The following is an 18260-nucleotide window of genomic DNA, read 5'->3' on the forward strand; positions in this document are numbered from 1 at the left end:
ATGGGGATGCATGGGGAAGCTCCTAGGAACCATACAGATGACACCTTGACTCTAGGGGAAGAAAGGAATGGACATAGATGGACTAAATAAACTGTGCTGAGTACCTAATGATCTGTGGACTGGGGCCTTTAAAACACCCTCTCCCCCTGAGCACCCCACCCAATTTTGTTTCTGGGGGTCAGAAGACACTTGGGAACACCATAGGGGCAAATGGAGATGGAAGATAGGGGCAAATGGAAGCAAGCAATATGGCAGAAATCGCCACCTTCTCTTCTAAAGATGCAATAAGCCTTTGCTGCATGGCTGGGGAACATAATACTGCATTTGCTCTATGTTCTCCAAGAGGGTGCTGGAGAAGACTCCACTAGACCCCTGACCGCCCACCTTGCTCCTATCTGTAACAGCCAACAGACCGGAGTCAAGACATGGGCCAGAGTAGAATTCTGTTCATATCACCTGCTTCAAAGAAGTTTGATTAGCTGACCAACGTGCAGTTTAATTAGTATATAAACAGTGTCTTGTCTCAAAAGCTATCAGCAGCTTCCATGCACAGAGACAACATGTTTTATACCACTTGTAGTTGGTCATTATTATTAACTAGGAAAAAGGCCCGTTGTGGAAATAAATACAACGGCCTCAAGAAAGAGGCTCTGGGTGGGTGCCCCGTCCTTGGACACTCAGTGTCAATTTGCTGTGGCGACCTCAGCAGGGTACCATTGGTGGTAGACCTCAGAGTCTACAATTTTCTCCAGAGGAACTGATCTCTGCTACCTAAAGAACAGTTGTAATTTTGAGTGATCTTCAGCCCTCACCTGGAGATTGGCAACGATGGTTCCCCAGAAGGGAATAGTTGGTTTGGAGGGTGGAGTCTATGGCTTTGTACCTGTCTGAGGTCCCACGCCTCCTGAAACCTCACCCTCTCCAGGCTCCATCCCTCACATCTCCAGGAATTTCCCACCTGGAGTTGGCAACCCTATCTCCTTCCCAGCCAATAATCAACCTACCTTTATTTCCCCCTCACTCTTCAGCTTTCCACCCCCCACACACACACCTGCAGCCTCTCCCATGCGCTGAAGCCCTGACTGCTACGTCACATTGGCTGCCATACGGGAGCCACCTCAGCAGCATATAAGGATACAGAGCCCACCATTTTCTCCAGGGGAACTGATCTCTGCCATCTGGAAAGCAGTTGTAATTCTGAGTGATCTCCAGCCCTCACCTGGAGATTGGACACATTTTACCTCAGAACAGCAAAACTGTTTAGAATGTTAGAGGCAAAAGCCAATCAAGTCGCATATGCAAACGACCTCTGTGTTCCGAGGCAGAGGCCAATGAGGCTGCATATGCAAATAACCTCTGTGTTCTGACTGGCTATGGGGGGGGGAGAGGATTAGCAAAATGTTTAGAATGTTGGAGGCAGGACTCAGGCAAAGCAGCCAGTGGATAGGGAGACCCTCTGAATGACAGATCAGAGAGCAAACTGATTTTGGAGCGTGTGGAATGTTCTAGAGAAGTGCCACCACCATTCAGCTTTTATTTATAAGGGAGATGGTAGCATGAAGTATATACCACAGAGAATCCCAGTTCTTGCTTCCTAATATGCTCTTCATGCCACAGTTTGTTTTAGGACATAACAGTGTACTGTTCCATTGCTGAAGCCACACAGCTCTGCCCTGGTTTGCTGGAAAGGGATGCGGGAGACTGTCACAGTTCCTTCCTTGGCAGGTACTGGCCTTCCAAAAACATGTTTTATAAATAGAAGGCACTATATTGATGCTGGTGGTGGGGAAGAAGCCACAGGGTTGCAGCTTACAAAGCACATTAAATGGTTACACCAAGAGCCCTAGCACCCGCATGACTACCCTGCTGCACCAAGGGAGAAAGGCATTTCATTTATTCAATTTAATACCATGTCAGTCCCCCTCATGAGTATGTGGCCAACAGTCCAGGAGCAGTTTGGCAGGAGCAAAAGACCTCAGAAGCCACCTTGCTCTTTGCAACTCAGAGAATTTGGGTTGTTTTCTTTACTCAATCTTCATTTACTTAGAAATGGCTTTCAGATATTTCAGAAGGATATATATATTTCTGAGAAAAAAAGAAATAGCATCATCATTTCTACTGTGTGATGCAAACACTTAATGGTACCTTCTGATGTTTAGGTTCAAGTACCTATTCACTTTTAAGAGCAGTAGGAACACACCAGAATAGGCCCTTCCCATGATTGATTCCAGGGAGTAGCTTCCTCATAGGCACTTTTCTGCTTGCCAAGCTCATTTCTGGTACTGGAGCTTAGCTACAGAAAAACATAAATTAGATAAACATTAAATTAGATAAACATATGGAGCAGAGGTCCATCGGTGGCTATTAGCCACAAGGTATAGATAGGAACTCACAGGCTGGGGCAAGTGACGCTCTGTATTCTTTGTGCTTGTGAGGGCTTCTAGTGTCCTGGCCCCACTGCTGGACCTCCTGATGGCACCTGGTATTTCTGGCCACTGTGTGACAGAGTGTTGGACTGGATGGGCCATTGGCCTGATCCAACATCGGCTTCTCTTATGTTCTTATAGCAAATTGAAGAAGGGTTCGATTTCCTTCGCATACAGCTCTGTTCTTTTTCTTGTAATATAATTTTGATTTTTACAAACAGAAAAAACATACAATTCATTACTACATTTATACATGTGATACAGACAATTGTCTTATATGAACACAGCCATAAGCATAGACATGAACACAGACAACCATTTATGGTCATCTACTTTATCTAATTCCTACCTAAACTACAATACTACACTAATCTATTTATTGCAGTTGCCAATCAGAACGCAATTCAGAGGATTCATCTATCCTTCCGGGCACCTCTCGCTGGAATGCTACACACGGCAAACAGGCAGAGCACAACAAAAACCAAGATAATGGTGGGGATGGTGAAGAAACTACCATATTACCAACTCAGGAGGAGTTGACAAGTTTGGTGCAGTAGTTAGAGTGTCAGACTAGGATCTGGGAGACCCAAGTTCAAATCCACACTCTGTCGTGGAAGTTCACCGGGTGACTCTGGGTCAGTCGTACTCTCACAGCCTAACATATCTCCACCTGGATTATTGTTGTGAGGAGAAAATGAGAAGAGAACGATGTTGTAGGCCACTTTGGGGAGAAAAATGGGGTATATGAATGGATTCATGACTCTACCACCTACACCACTCGTGGCCCCTAAGAAACTGGCTAGAAGCCAACCAGTGGGTAGTAGACACCGCTATCCAAAAGTTAAACTGACAACAGCTTAAGGAGAGCAAAGTTTCAAACACAACCGCTTTCAAACAATATTCAGTGGATCCCTGATACTGGCATGGAATCCCAAAGAGTTCCTTAATAAGAAAGGTAAAGCCTGGAAAGATACCCACCATTATAAGGTATGAGCTAAGTGTTGACTAGGAGCTGCGGTGGCTCAAGTGGTTAAGACGCTGAACTGCAGGCTGTGGAAGGTCAGTAGCTCAGCAGTTCGAGACCCGGGTGCCGCATGATGGAGTGAGCGCCCATCTCTAGTTCCAGCTCCTGTCAATCTAGCAGTTCGAAATTGCAAGTAGATAAGCAGGTACCACTTTGGTGGGAAGGTAACAGCGTTCCGTGCGCCTTGGTGTTAAGTCATGCCGGCCACATGACCACAGAAACATCTTCGGACAGCGCTGGCTCTTCGGCTTTGAAATGGAGATGAGCACTGCAACCCTAGAGTCGGACTCGACTGGCTTTCGAGCAAGGGAACCTTTACCTTTAAGTGTTGACTGTGTATGTTGGACCACAGCACTGTGCAGACTGAGTATGTATCCTTGGGTACTTCCCCAGAATCCTCTGCAATTCACAGAGATTCTATGGAAAAGAGTCGAAGTATTAAGGCGCTACCTCTTCTAGAATATTTTAGTTATCACTGTCTAAGACAAATACAACACAGGGGGATACTAATGGCACCATGGTTCATACCAGGCTAATTAAAATCAGTCAGTTCCTATATTTTAGAACCCAGATAAGAATGTTTAGATCTGGAAGAAAAAATTAATTTATCATATAATCATCCTCCCTGTTCTCCAGTGAGTTTACAACAACATATATGATTCTTATCTCCCTCCTCCCTTTTATCCTCACAATAACCCTGTTAATATTAGCCTGTGAGAAAATGACAGGTCCAGGGTCAACTAGTGAATCTCACAGCAAGCAGACATTTGAAATGGGGTCTCCCCAAGTCTTGTCCAACACTATAACCATTTCACCACTCTTACAGTAACCACACTAGACTGTGAAACATTTCCCTTTCTAATTCCCCCCCCCCCTAATTTGTGGAAGGGACATCAGTTAGGGAGGGACAGTATAGACTGTATAGTATAGACTGGGTTTATTTTAGGATGTATACTCATTCACTTATATTGCCAGGAGGGAAACACCACCACCGCACACACACACCCCAACTTAATTCCATAAACAGACTAACTGCTTATTCTAATTCCACACTGCCCAATATACAACCAACTCTTGGATATTCTCCCCAGTGATAAGAAAAAATACACAAAACACTGTTAATTACCAGGGGGAGGTTTGAAATGAAAGCTGCTCATGCGTTCTTCAAAGCCAGGGAAATTGATTTCATCTCTGGGCATAATGCAAAATTTGGGTTTAGAGGGTGTGTGTGTGTGCTTGCGCCATCAATCACAGTACAAGCTAGCAGAGAAGAAAACGCATATTTTACTGTTCGAGTGTATTCCCCCTGTGGATGCAGGTGGAATACAAGGATATCTTAAGTACAATTCTAAAATGGATTTGTTAGCATTAAACACTGCTATACACAATAATGCTATCCACAGAAGTCCCTTTTTAATGCCCTGAAATCCAATTCCAATAAGCTCTTCTAGTCCTCTGTTTGCAAAGCCAGACAAGCAACAAATTACCAAAACCCTGCCCACTCACGATTCTTTTTGGGTTTGAAAACGTGCAGAATGATTCGAGACAGACACAAGTTTTTAAGCAGGCCGATTCCATGCATTTTTCACCTCTCCACTGTAAGCATCCAATCCCTTGGCTCTTGCAAACAACAGGAAACGGCATCTAAGCAACCAAGATATTCAAGGGAATTCTGACAGTACTCATTTAAAAACAAGTTTCTGTAATTGTGAAAACTTAGGAAAGTCATGTGACCCATTCACTTCTCCCAAATGCAGTCACAGATTACAATGACCCAAATTCTGGACCAAAGAGGCAAGAAGGTCAAGTGAATTTCAAGGAGTTTCACTGTCCAAGGAACAGGGTAACAAATTCCATCCATTAACTGATGCAAGTAAAAACAAGGGATTAGAAGTAAAGTAGGCATTCGTTCCTTGATTTTAATCTACTTATTTTTAACTGAACCTCCTGTTCCAAGTATTTTTAAAAGGCTTCACTGAAAACTGTTACATAAAAGCAATCTTCTGAAGTCATTCAGGAACTGAGTTAAGGTCCCCCCCATTGTTTACAAAGTTTGAAACTCTGAATGTGACAGACAGTAAGATTACAAAACCAGATATTTTATTAATTTTCATTCATTAAAACATTTATATTTCACCTCTCCTCTTGGTTCAGATTAGGCTTCAAGAAAGCATGTACCTCTAAGAAGCAATATAGAGTTTGAAAAGCTCCATTCACATACAGTTCAAGCAATGCTGCAGAAGGAACAGGAATCAGAAAGCATCTGCCAACACGTTTAGTGGCATCTAAGAAAAACAAAGACCATCACGTAACCCGATGAAGCAAGAAGAATTTTTCATTCCATTTATAGAACTGCATGGAGAAAAGTACAATACACTGACAAAGTCTCAAGGAATATTAGCTTGGCCAGTAGGAATAATTTTAAGATGTAGTACATGTTTTAAATTGTTATGTATATTATTGTTTTATCATGGCAAGTTGTCTTGCCTCTGTAAGCCGCCCTGAGCCCACTGGGGAGGGCGGGGTACAAATACGAAAAATAAATAAATAAATAAAAATATATACCAACATCCCACACAGACAGACTACAAGCCATCAGGAACATTATCCTTGACAATACCAGAAACCTTATCACCAGATTCAGTCTTCTCTCATAATTGCTTCAGATCTGTACCTTCAAGTCAAGCTATGAGTACCCACAAAGTATGCAAGCATGTTCACAGGCTACTTAGAATGAGGTCTCCTCAACTCCTGCATACGAACAACTCCCCTGCGCTTTATTTTCCTGTACCGTAGTTTCATTATCTATACATATGGGAAGGAAGCTCTTTAGAGGTTCTACCCAGATAGATTTCAACAGCTTTCACCCTACTATCAACCTTATCCTAGACCGATCCACATAGCAGCATCATTTTCTGAACACCACTGTGTGATTATATGAGGAACAGATCAACAAAGCCAGAATGATACCCAGAAACAGTGCCCCAAAAGGCAGACTCAAAAGAAAGAACCACAGGATACCACTGGTTGTCACCTACAGCTCCCAGTTCAAAGATGTTGAATGCATTATGTGTATTTTGCTGTGATTTTAGATAAATTTGTTTGAGCCTGTGGTGGGGAGGGCTGGGCAGGGTAGAAATTAAATAATTAAATCATTGGTTATTATTCTGGGAAATACTTCTCTCCCACAAGACTTAGGTGGAAGACAGTCCTCTAACCCAAAACAGCTTCTTACAAACAAATATGGACCAATCAGCAGAGACATAAACCCAGGATCAGACCCCACAACCAACTGAGACGCCAACTTTGTTCCCATATACATTCAAGTAATGTTATTACCTTATCTTGTCAACTCTCAGAAGCTAAGCAGGGTTGGCCCTGGCTAGTATTTGGATGGGAGACCACCAAGGAATACCAGGGTCTACCAGGGTCCTTGGTGGAATACCAGGGTCGTGACACAAAGGCAAGCAGTGGCAAACCACCTCTGAACATCTCTTGCCTTTAAAAACCCCCACAGAGTTGCCATACGTCAGCTCTGACTTAATGGCACTTTCTACCGCCAATGCTACTACAGGACCTAATAACATTAGTTGTACCACTTACTCATCCTCCAATGTTATATATGCCATCATGTGTCAACAATGCTTTTCTACTCTCAAAAAAAAAAACCAGACCTTGTTTAAAAGAACAGACACAAACTACTAGGACCCTGTTTTTTATTGGGAAGACACAAGTCTTCCACAAAATAACTTCAAAGGAACTCCAGCATGAATATCAGCTGAAACGCAATTCAGTAACAGGGTTCCCACTACCTCCCCACCCCTCCAGATGTTCATCCTATTGTAAGTTCAATTGTCTCTTAACAAAACCTATGTTGTTGCTGTTCAGTCGCACAGTCGAGTCCGTCTCTTCGCAACCCCATGGACCAGATCACGCCAGGCCTTCAGGTCTTCCACCGTCCTCTGAAGTTTGCTCAACTTTATGTTCGTTGCATCTATGACACTGTCTAACCATCTCATCCTTTGCCGTCCCCGTCTTCTTTGACCTATGACTTCCCTCCTATTTCAGGCATTACCTGGCTTAACATAAATAGTGAATGGACTATATTTCCCCCTGATTCGATATGAATGTTACCTAATTACAGTCCAATCTATACTTTCTGGATTTTATGGCCCGTGGACCTTTGTGTGTTTTTTCATACTACCTAAACTGACAGCAAAATTATATTTAGAAGTGTATCTGCTGCTGTACTCCTATGTAACAGTTACGTTTCTCAAATACCTCGGCCCTGGAGGCTGGTACAGCAACAAGTAGATCATGGGATTTATCTGCTACAGGTCAATTCCTCTGGAAAGGTCTATCAGAGTGGGTGACAACGCGTCCAATATGGCTTTATTTTTAACTGTGCATTGTTTTTCACATTTTGCTGGACAATTATGTTGTTTGCGTGTTGCTGCTTTGACAGTCTGAGGCGATAAGGCAGGATATAAATACTTTAAGTAAAAAATAAACAGTGAGGATCCACGGATTGAATCTGAAAATTAATTAATTTTTTTAAAATTTTACTTACTTCATTTATACCCCACCTTTTTCCCCAATGGGGACCCAAAGATGCTTACATAGTTTTACTCTCCTCCCTTTCCCCCCCTCAGAACAATCCTATGAGGTAGGTTAGGCTGAGAGTGCACGATTGGCCTACGGACACCCTGCACGTTTCCATGGCACAGTTGGGATTCACACCTGCATTGTCCTGATTCTAGTCCAACCCTCTAATCATGACATAACACTGGCTCTCTGAAGAAATGGGCTCCAGGACAAACTCAAGTAAAGCTCTATGAGGTCCGGATATTTGGGAAGCCCCTCAGCAAATTCAGGGTCTCCAAAAGATTTAACTCAACAGGGCGGAGAGATAAATGTGTCTCATTAATATGGCTCTTTTTGTAGCAGGAACTCCTTTGCATATTAGGCGACATACCCTTAATGTAGCCAATCCTCCAAGAGCTTACAGAGCTCTTCTTACAGGGGCCACTGTAAGCTCCTGGAGGATTGGTTACATTAAGGGTATGTCACCTAATATGCAAAGGAGTTCCTGCTACAAAAAGAGCCGTGCTCATTAGCACCACCTGCCACAAAACACTGGTAAGACATTGCTCCCTTTGTGGGGGTTGGGGGTGGGGAAATGGCCTAGGATGGATGGAAAAAGGAATACTAGAGGGGAAAGTCTCAAGGATAAACAGAAAAAGGGAAGGCAAAAGCCCGAATGCGTAGAAGGACAGAGAAAGAAAGAAGAAACAGACATGTTGATGAAAAAATGGCGACCAAAATGCCAATACTGAGGTCTGACAGAGGAGAACCAGGAGACTGAAATAAGCATGTCTCATGAGAGGATGGGAGAGACGAGGGAATACGTATGCATGGAGGAGAGAAACCTGAAACAAAATTAAACAAGGTGAAAAAACTTACTCCCAAACAACAGCAGGTGCAGAAATGCAATCCATTCCTAAACTAAGTTTCTAAACTAAGAAATGGCACTGTTCAACTTACCACAGATCCTGGCTCTGTAACCAGGTAACACCCCCCCCCAAGTTTCAAATGAAGCTATACAAGCTAAGAACCTTATTCCTATTCTATCAGAAATTATGCACTTTGAACACCCACCTAATACCCTCCTGAAGTCCCTTGGATAAGTACATTTTAACTCACTTTGACTTCTGATGGATAATGATTTTTTAAAAAATATGTCACACACCTTAAGGATACAGTGCTTAATGACAAGATCCTCCCACCCCAAATAAAACCTTAACAGTGCAATCCTAACCATGTATACTAACCCTAAATCCCATTAAGCTCAATGGGGTTTGCTCCCTAGTAAGAACGCCTAAGATTGCAGCCTAATTCAGGTTTTCCAAAACTTGTTTTGCTCTAATGTTTCTGTCGTCGTGTTTTATGCTTAAAGTGTGTGTGACGCCTTCCCCCCAAAATCTGTTTGCCTTCAGAAGCCAAAGTAGGTTTAAAGAGCCCATATGAAAAAGACCTCTCTCCCCCACATCACGAAAAGCCAGCCCCCTTACTGCACAACCTATGCTTCTTACTTTATTCAAAAGAGGACTTTTATCTTTGCATAGGACAGAGCTATATTTCACAAACAGAAGGAAAAGCAGCAACGGCAAAGCCCAGTCTGTTATGAGAACACCAATTGTTACATGCCTTCTTTGAGCTGACCTCAGCCATGACGCAGCGAACAATGGACACACAGCCCTGCTCTCTCCAGCTAGACATTCCAGAAAGAGTGAAGTAGCTGGTAATAACAGGCGTCTGGCTATGCTGAAGAACAGCTTTCTCTGTGAGCATGGCTGGAAACAATATCATGCCTTCATAAAATGAATTCCACAAACTACTTTCTGTGTCACTAGTTCTCACCAGCCTCATCTTGGGCTGACTGCAACCCCCACTCTCTGGCAAAGTAAGTATGTTTTTAAAAAACCCCACAGAATTTAAACTTACATTTTAACACTACTATCCCAAGTATACTCAAAGGGACTCAGAATCCCTTTAAATCCCTGCTTTCTGCTTTGGCCAGGAACCGGCACGAACCCCACAAACTGCCTTAAAAGTCTGTGGAGGTTCGTGACCGTGGACCATCAAGGACTTCGGCTCCTGAACCATAAACAACGCAAAATTCATCACGAATTTTGCTTTGTGGTTCCGTTCACACCCATCCCTAGTGGTAACGCAGATCACTCCTTTCCTTTGCAGGAATTGTTGCAGCCTCAGCAGAAGACCAGAAAGGGGACCAAAGTCATTTGTCATTTGACGTATCACCAGGTTTTGTGGCTCTGCCTCTGAGGTTTTATGGTGTGAATAAAATTCATAGTGAAAGAGGAACAGGAAGGCAGTTGATTACTCAGCAAGTTCAGAAAGTTTGTCTCATTGTAACCAGGCGGTTGTTAAGATGGGAGCTCATTAAGTAAGTCTTACAAATCCCTCACATGCCAAAATTGCTAAATTCTCGAAATGAGAATGTAGTCATAAAATTCGGAGCAGAAAAAGAAACCAGCACATCTTACTGGGAATCATCACTGTTCTTACCACCGCTGGTTAAGGCCTCACATTTATGCACAATTACATCAGGACAAATCCCAGGTGTCAGATCACCATGGCACCTAAAAATTTCATCATGGCATCTAGTATTCTCTACAGCTGGAAATCCCTTCATCTCTTACTGCTGTTTAACTTGCATACCACTGCCCCTGAAAGCTCCGGTTCATTCCCCCTCGCTTCTGATTCATTCCCCATAGCCATAAACAGAGGAGGAACTGTGCTGGCTTCAAAAAGCTCTCCTTGACCCAAAACAATAAGTATGAGGCGGAACTTTTCAAAGTTAGACCAATCCCACCTCTAATAACAGTCAGACAGGGGAGGTGCAATGGATGCAAGCTTTTGGCAGCAGCAGTACCCAAGCTAAAAAACGGGGGAGCGGGGTGTTTAAAGCTCAAGTCATTAGCTTGGCTGCCACTACACCACTCACTTCCCTGGACATAACAGGAGGCGGGACTCTGCTAGCTTTGGAAACCACCGCCCCATCCCGATTGTTAGGGGCAGAGCAGATACTTGTTGCATGAGAAGATTTAATGAAACATAATGCATTAATGTAGTTTATAATGAAAGATGGAACTCTAAAGAGACTGGCTGTACAGAGATTCTAACAGCCTCTCAGGCCATGGCTCAGTGGTAGAGCGTCTGTTTGGCATGTAGAAGATCCCTAGTACAATCCTCAGCACGTCCAGTTAAAAGGCTCAGGTAGCAGTTGATGTGAAAGACCTCTGCCAGAGACCCTGGAGGGCTGCTGCCAGTAGGAGTGAGCATCACTGATCTTGACAGTCTGGCTCAGTCTAATGCAGCATCCATGTGAAGCTTTTAGGTCGGGATTTTTTTTAAAGCTGCGGTGGCTCAAGTGGTTAAGACGCTGAACTGCAGGCCGTGGAAGTTCAGTAGTTCAGCAGTTCGAGACCCGAATGTGCCGCATGACGGAGTGAGCTCCCGTCTCTGGCCCCAGCTCCTGCCAACCTAGCAGTTCGAAAGCAAGAAATTGCAAGTAGATAAATAGGTACCACTTCGGTGGGAAGGTAACAGCGTTCCGTATGCCTTGGTGTTTAGTCATGCCGGCCACGTGACCACGGAAACGTCTTCGGACAGCGCTGGCTCTTCGGCTTTGAAACGGAGATGAGCACTGCAACCCTAGAGAAGGATTCGACTGGCTTTTGAGCAAGGGAACCTTTACCTTTACCTTTTTTAAAGCAATTTTGCAGTTCTTCAAACATGAGTGTTTTATATACAAGTTAGAGCAGGGATCATCAGCGTGGTTCCCACAGGTGGCACGGCACCGCCAACACCTTTTCTGGTGCCTGCCAAGTGTTTTTAAGAAGCGGGTGGGGCCAGGCAGGGCTTTGCCCAGCAAGGTTTCTGATTGGCTGTGCAGATTTATTGTTAATTTTTTGCTTTGGCAGCAGCTGCCACCATAGTACAAGGATCTACACTCTGTTACTGCAGTTAAGCTGTGGCAATCACTTTGTGGCTGGCTCCGCCTCCTGTGGCAGCCATTTTGTTGCTGTGCCCATCAGGCCGTGTCAGAATTCCAAATGTGCCCACAGGCTCAAGAAGGTTGGGGACTCCTGAGTCAGACTAACTTTCAATTGTAATGACGACAACTAAGGTTACCCTATAGACAACCCTTTTACTAAAGCACTGATAAGATTACGAGAAATTGTGAAAAGAGGTTAGGGTCAGTTTTTCTGACTAAACCTGGATGGCCCAGGCTAGCCCGATTTCCTCAGATCTCGGAAGCTAAGCAGGGAGTCCACCAAGAAAGTCCAGGGTCGCTACACAGAAGCAGGGAATAGAAAACCACCTCTGCTCGTCTCTTGCCTTGAAAACCCTACGGGGCTGCCATAAGTCGTCTGCCACTTGACTGTACTTTGCACCACCAAAACATCGCTCCTAGATCCAAATAAAATCTGTCATAACCTCAGCTGTGTCCACAAGCGATATCAAGTTACAGAATACATTACGGCAACAAGGGAGATCATCAGCAAAAGTTACTGGTCAAATGCTGCCATCTCAGCCTAGGAATAAACATTAACTAAGATGCTTCTAGCAACAGAGTTTACGAGGACCATTGATGATGGTCAGTCTGCTCCACTGAGAGCTTTTGGTCCCCATGGACTGAAGCCAGAGACCCAAATCTGCCTCACTGCCTCCTTCTTGTATTTGAAACCACTGCGTATTCCTTGAGCTCATTAATCAGATAGATGATAGATAGATGATAGATAGATGATAGATAGATGATAGATAGATGATAGATAGATGATAGATAGATGATAGATAGATAGATGAACAAATATAGGCTACTTGGTGCTCCAAACCTTCCCAGGTTGAGTGTTTCACTTCTGGCACACTTGCCAAACAGGCCAGCCATTACTGACTAGGCTTTACACAAGACCTATTACAATTGAGTGGTTTTAATGCCTTTTTTAGATTTCCCTGATTGCAAGAAGGGGTGGGGGGAGGACTATACACGGTGGTTGTTCATTTACAATCAACCTCCGAATGAACCATACCAAAACATCACAAAATTCCGTGGGATGCAATGGAAGTCCTTTATCTGAGAACAGGTAGGCGTTGCGCTCGGTCCCTCTTATTTCCGTTGCTTTGATCTTGCATAAATTGGGCCCTCAAGATCAACAGGCGTGTTCAGATCGGCCCAGCAAAGAAATAATTTCAAAGGCTTTAGAATCACATGAGAGTGCGTTCAGCCCAGACCCTTGACAACTGACACACCCAACTGTAAATCCAAACTTGATTGTGTGTGTGTGTGTTTTTAAAAAAAGACTTTATGATCTGGTATGCTGTTATTATATGAATGCAATGTTTTGGGTCAACACAAAAGCAAAGCAGCGAATTGGGTACCTAAGACAGAGCCAATCAGAAGTCCAGAACAAAGAGCACAGGGACAGTTGAGAATAGGAGTAGACTGGACCAAGTATGGCACTACAATGGTAACCATAAGTACAAGGCCGGGAAAGGCAGCAACCAAGGAGGAGCCCCAAACTAAGCGCAGCTGATCAGAAAGTGTATCTAGAAAGTGGATCTATAAGGATCTGGACTTTTGATTGGCTGACTTAGGTACCTAATTCACTGCTTTGCTTTTGTGTTGACCCAAAACATGATCTAGAAAGTGGAGCTATAAGGATCTGGACTTTTGATTGGCTGTCTTACGTACCTAATTCACTGCTTTGTTTTCGTGTTGACCCAAAACATTGTTTTCAGATAACAGCAGCATGCCAGATCATAAAGTCTTTTTTTAAAAAAACACACACACAAAAAAACTCAGGTTTGGATTTGCAGTTGGGTGTGTCAGTTGTCAAGGGCCTGGGCTGAACGAACCCTCATGTGATTCTAAAGCCTTTGAAATTATTTCTTTGCTGGGCTGTTCTGAACAATGCCTGTTGATCGTGAGGGCCCAATTTATGCAAGATCAAAAGCCACAGAAACGAGAGGGAACGAGCGCAACGCCTACCTGTTCTCAGATAGAGGACTTCCATTGCGTCCCACGGAATTTTGTGATGTTTTGATATGGTTCATTCGGAGTTTGATTGAAAATGACCAACCACCGTGTACAGTCCCCCCCCTTGCTTGCAAACAGGGAAATCTAAAAAAAAAAGCATTAAAATCAATCAATTGTAATAGGTCTTGAGTAAAGCCTAGTCCAGTAATGGCTGGCCTGTTTGTCAAGTGTGCCAGAACTGAAATACTCAGCTTGGGAAGGTTTGCTGTATTTTCATCAATCACACAATGGGAAGGTGCCAAAGGAACACTGGCGGTATTGCTAAGGGCAGTGCTCTGGGACTAAGCCCCGCTGAATAACATAGGACTTTCTAAAATGAAGATAGTTCCAGGTGGCCTGAAGCAGCAGAACAATTTTTGAGTCCAATGGCACCTTTGAGACCAACAAAGGTTTATTCAAGGTGTGAGCTTTCACTGGACTCAGAATTTGTTCTACTGCTTCGTATCTGAGGAAATGTGCTTTGCACACAAAAGCTCATACCTTGAATAAATTTCTGTTGGTCTTAAAGGTGCCACTGGACTCAAGATTTGTTGATAGGACTGACATTTGTGCAGACCTGTTTATGATTACTCGCTCTGTCTATCAGGGACCACGTGCCTTTCAGCTCTAATCCTTCTATATCTCCCTCCTGCATGCAAACAGGGTGCTCTCAGACGTCCGGCGTGCTAATTGTGTCGAACAGTGCAGTCCTAAGCAGAGATACACCCCTTTCAAGCCCCACTGATTTCAACAGAGTGGTGGTGTAACTCTGGCTAAGACGGCACTCTCAGTGTCAAGGTTTTTCTACGCAGCTACTTAAAAGATAACAGATCAGAGTCAGAGATTTGTTTTTCACCATTGCACAACCCGGGGAAGGCAACAAGGTTAAAATAAGAAGGCTAACATATATAGAAGTGGGGGGAAAGTTTGGTTACATTTCCATACAAAGAGTTATGTTTTAATGACTGAGACTGAGCGGTACTCGGGGATGAAGTTCACGTGTGCATTTGGGGAAGATGACAACGCTAAACTCTCCTGCTGCATCAGACAGCTAGGACAGCCAGATCGCATTCAGCAAAGGCAAGCTATGGGTTAGATGCTGGTGCCAGCTCCCCGTGCAGTAAGTGCACAAGAAACAAAGGGAGTCAGGGATATCAGCACAAATACACACCACACCCATTAATTTTTAAAAAGGGGGACAGCAGCTGTATCAAATTGCACTCGCGATGATGCAGCATCTTCATTATTTGGCGTTCAACCTCTATGAGGAAAGGGGACTAGGTAAATTTGGCTGGGATGGAAATCTCAGGCGGTCCCTAAGGAGTAACCCTGTGGGGCCAGGTGACTGCAAGAAGGATGCAGTAAAACTAAAGAGGACACAGAACCCAGAAGCAGAGGGAGGGAAAGATGCCTGCAAGGTACACAATGGACTACAAAACAAGAACTGGCAGGAGTGGATGGAGGAGGCCAGAAGAAAAAGGCAGAGTCAGAGAACTGAGGCAAGATGGATCTAACGTGAGAAGGGGCTTGCTCTGAAGAAGCCAACAGGAAAGCCTGTGCCACGTGGCATCACGGCCCTGCAAGCAATGACTTCGAAGTGCCCATTCTGTTCGTAGAACTTTCTCCTCTGCAATGAGGTTCCAAGGAAACAATGCCCTGGTGGAGGCCTGGAAATGGATCGAGACACAGAAAGAGAGGAAATGGGCCAAGACCTCACCAGGGCCAGGGCTGGATAGTATTAGCAAATTATGCAAAAGGAGTTTGAAGGGTTTGGGGACTTAACTGACCTTACACAAAGGTTCCCCCAAACAACCCTTCTGAACAACCTTTTAAAAAAAGAGTTAGCAAGCGTGAAATTTAGAGAAAAGTAACAGAAGAAGAGGGTGCCAAATCCTTCCTACACCCACCACTACTCTGTTACAAGCCACTTTCCCCAAATTGTTCCAAACACACACGTACACTCGACTCATATATTATGGGCATCCGAAACCCAATAAGAATAAAATAAATAGGTAGGGAGAAGCTGGAGGGTAAATTGGGAAACAGGGAACAGGTTAAGCAACCCTCCCCGCGACTGCTTCACCCCCCTAAATTGCCCCTTCCCCAAATTGCTTTTGCTTCTCCTCAGTGACACAACACTGTTTAGTTATATGCATCTTGCAGTGCCTGGTAACCCCAAGGGCACACACTGTTGCACAAAAGGGGACGCCTACCCGTTGACAGTTTCTCCAGCCACTGCAGCCTTCTCCAGGCAACCTGTTGATAGGAACAAACACAGCCACCTCCTTGCCTGCAGGCCTCTAGTACAATTAGTTGCGCTAGTGGCACAAAACAAGACACCCAAGTAGGTAAAGCAATACCTTTCCTTGGCTCAGGCTCGGTTACACTGCAGTTGAAGCTTTGAACTTCAGAATGAGTGAGTGAGAGAGAAGGCGGCTGACAAAAACCTGATAGCCCATCCCCCCCCCAATTCTTCTCCACACCCACCCTTTTTGGTGTCTCAACAAAAAAGGCAGACTACAAATATATAAACTTAGGGACAGGGTTTGGATTCTTTCTCCCCTTCCACTGTATGTTCATTTGGCTGTTTCTCATAAGAACATAAGAGACGCCAATGTTGGATCAGGCCAAAGGCCCATCCAGTCCAACACTCTGTGTCACACAGTGGCCAGAAATACCAGTGCCATCAGGAGGTCCACCAGTGGGGCCAGGACACTAGAAGCCCTCCCACTGGTGACCCCCCCCCCCAAGCACCAAGAAGACAGAGCATCACTTGCCCCAGAGTCCCTATCTATACCTTGTGGCTAATAGCCACTGATGGATCTCTGCTCCATATGCTTATCTAATTCCCTCTTGAAGCCGTCCATGCTTGTAGCCGCCACCACCTCCTGTGGCAGTGAATTCCATGTGTGTTCCTTCCCTTTCTTATCCTCATATATGGGCACAAGTATGTTTCAATTACATACATCAGGGGCCCCCCATGTGGTTCCTGTGGGCGCCATGGGACTCGCCAATACCTTCTGTGGTGCCCACCAAGTGTTTTTAGGAAGAGGGAGGGGCCAGGGAGGGCTTTTGACCAGCAAGGCTTCTGGTTTATTGGAGATCTGATTGGCCGTGCAGATTTTTTTTTTTAAACGTTGCTTTGGCAGCAGCTGCCACTACAACACAAGGATCTGCACTGCGTGGCTGAAGTTCAAGTGTGCCCATCATTTTGTGGCTGGCTCCGCCTCCTGTGGCGGCCATTTTGCCACTACGCCCACCATGCCGCGTCAGAATTTCAAATGTGTCCACAGGCTTTAAAAGGTTGGGGATGCTGGCATCCATTTTTATCCTGCACTTTCTCCAAGTAGCTCAAAGTGGCACACTCGGTTCTCCCTTCCCCATTTTATCCCCACAACCACCTCGTGAGGTAAATTAGCCTGAGCGAGTGTGGCCTGCCCAAGGGCAACCAGCATGCTTCACAGCAGTGAGAGGGATTTGAACCCAGGCCTCCCACATCTTTAGTCCAACCCACTAACCAGTATGCCACCCCAGTTGTCATGATGTATTGAAGTTCAGGGCTGGATGGGTGAGCTCAAACACCCACACACACACATGGAAGCTTGAAGAACGCCACAAAACTCCAAACTTCACCCATTGTTTGGCATCATTTCAGTTGGTCCAAATTAAAGGCACCACATTTACCTGAAAGATGACCCTGAATGTAAAATGACTCTCCCCCAAAAAAGCTATGTACAGAAAGTTTTTTCTAACTACTGTACATACTTGTAACGTGTATATGAACATAAGACAGGCTCTTCTTTTTCTTGACAACACACATTGGGGGCAGCGTTCCCTCTAAGCTGAGTTAGTATGAGACAGCTCACAGTTTTTTAGCCTCTGGCTCACACATTTTTGTCTTCGCTCAGGAAGGAGGGCTCCAGAGCAAACTGATTTCTGCAGTAGCCAAATCGCTCGCTCACAACTGTAATGCCAGTAGCTCACAAAGTAGCATTTTTGTTCACAAGACTCCACAGCTTAGAGGGAGCATTGTTTTTTTTTTGGGGGGGGGGTCTGGTCTTCCTTACCTGGTTTCCGTTTGAAGGTTTTGCTTTGAACCACTGTGACTAACTGAAACCTCTTCCTTCTCTTAAATTCGATAGCAAGACACCTGCCACACATCTGTGGCTGCACTGCTCCTAGGCATGCCCTCCTCATGCATGGCAGC

The 18260-nt window shown here is 44.6% G+C and overlaps 1 protein-coding gene across 2 annotated transcripts in view; it reads right to left on the minus strand.

Moving 5' to 3' along the window:
• Positions 1 to 18260, minus strand: part of WDFY2 (WD repeat and FYVE domain containing 2) — an 80131-nt gene that overhangs the window by 61224 nt on the left and 647 nt on the right. The gene's annotated exons all lie outside the window — the stretch shown is intronic.

The sequence above is a fragment of the Gekko japonicus genome, unplaced genomic scaffold (assembly GCF_001447785.1).
Source record: "Gekko japonicus isolate JY-2015 unplaced genomic scaffold, Gekko_japonicus_V1.1 scaffold1705, whole genome shotgun sequence".
NCBI classification, from domain to species: Eukaryota; Metazoa; Chordata; class Lepidosauria; order Squamata; family Gekkonidae; genus Gekko; species Gekko japonicus.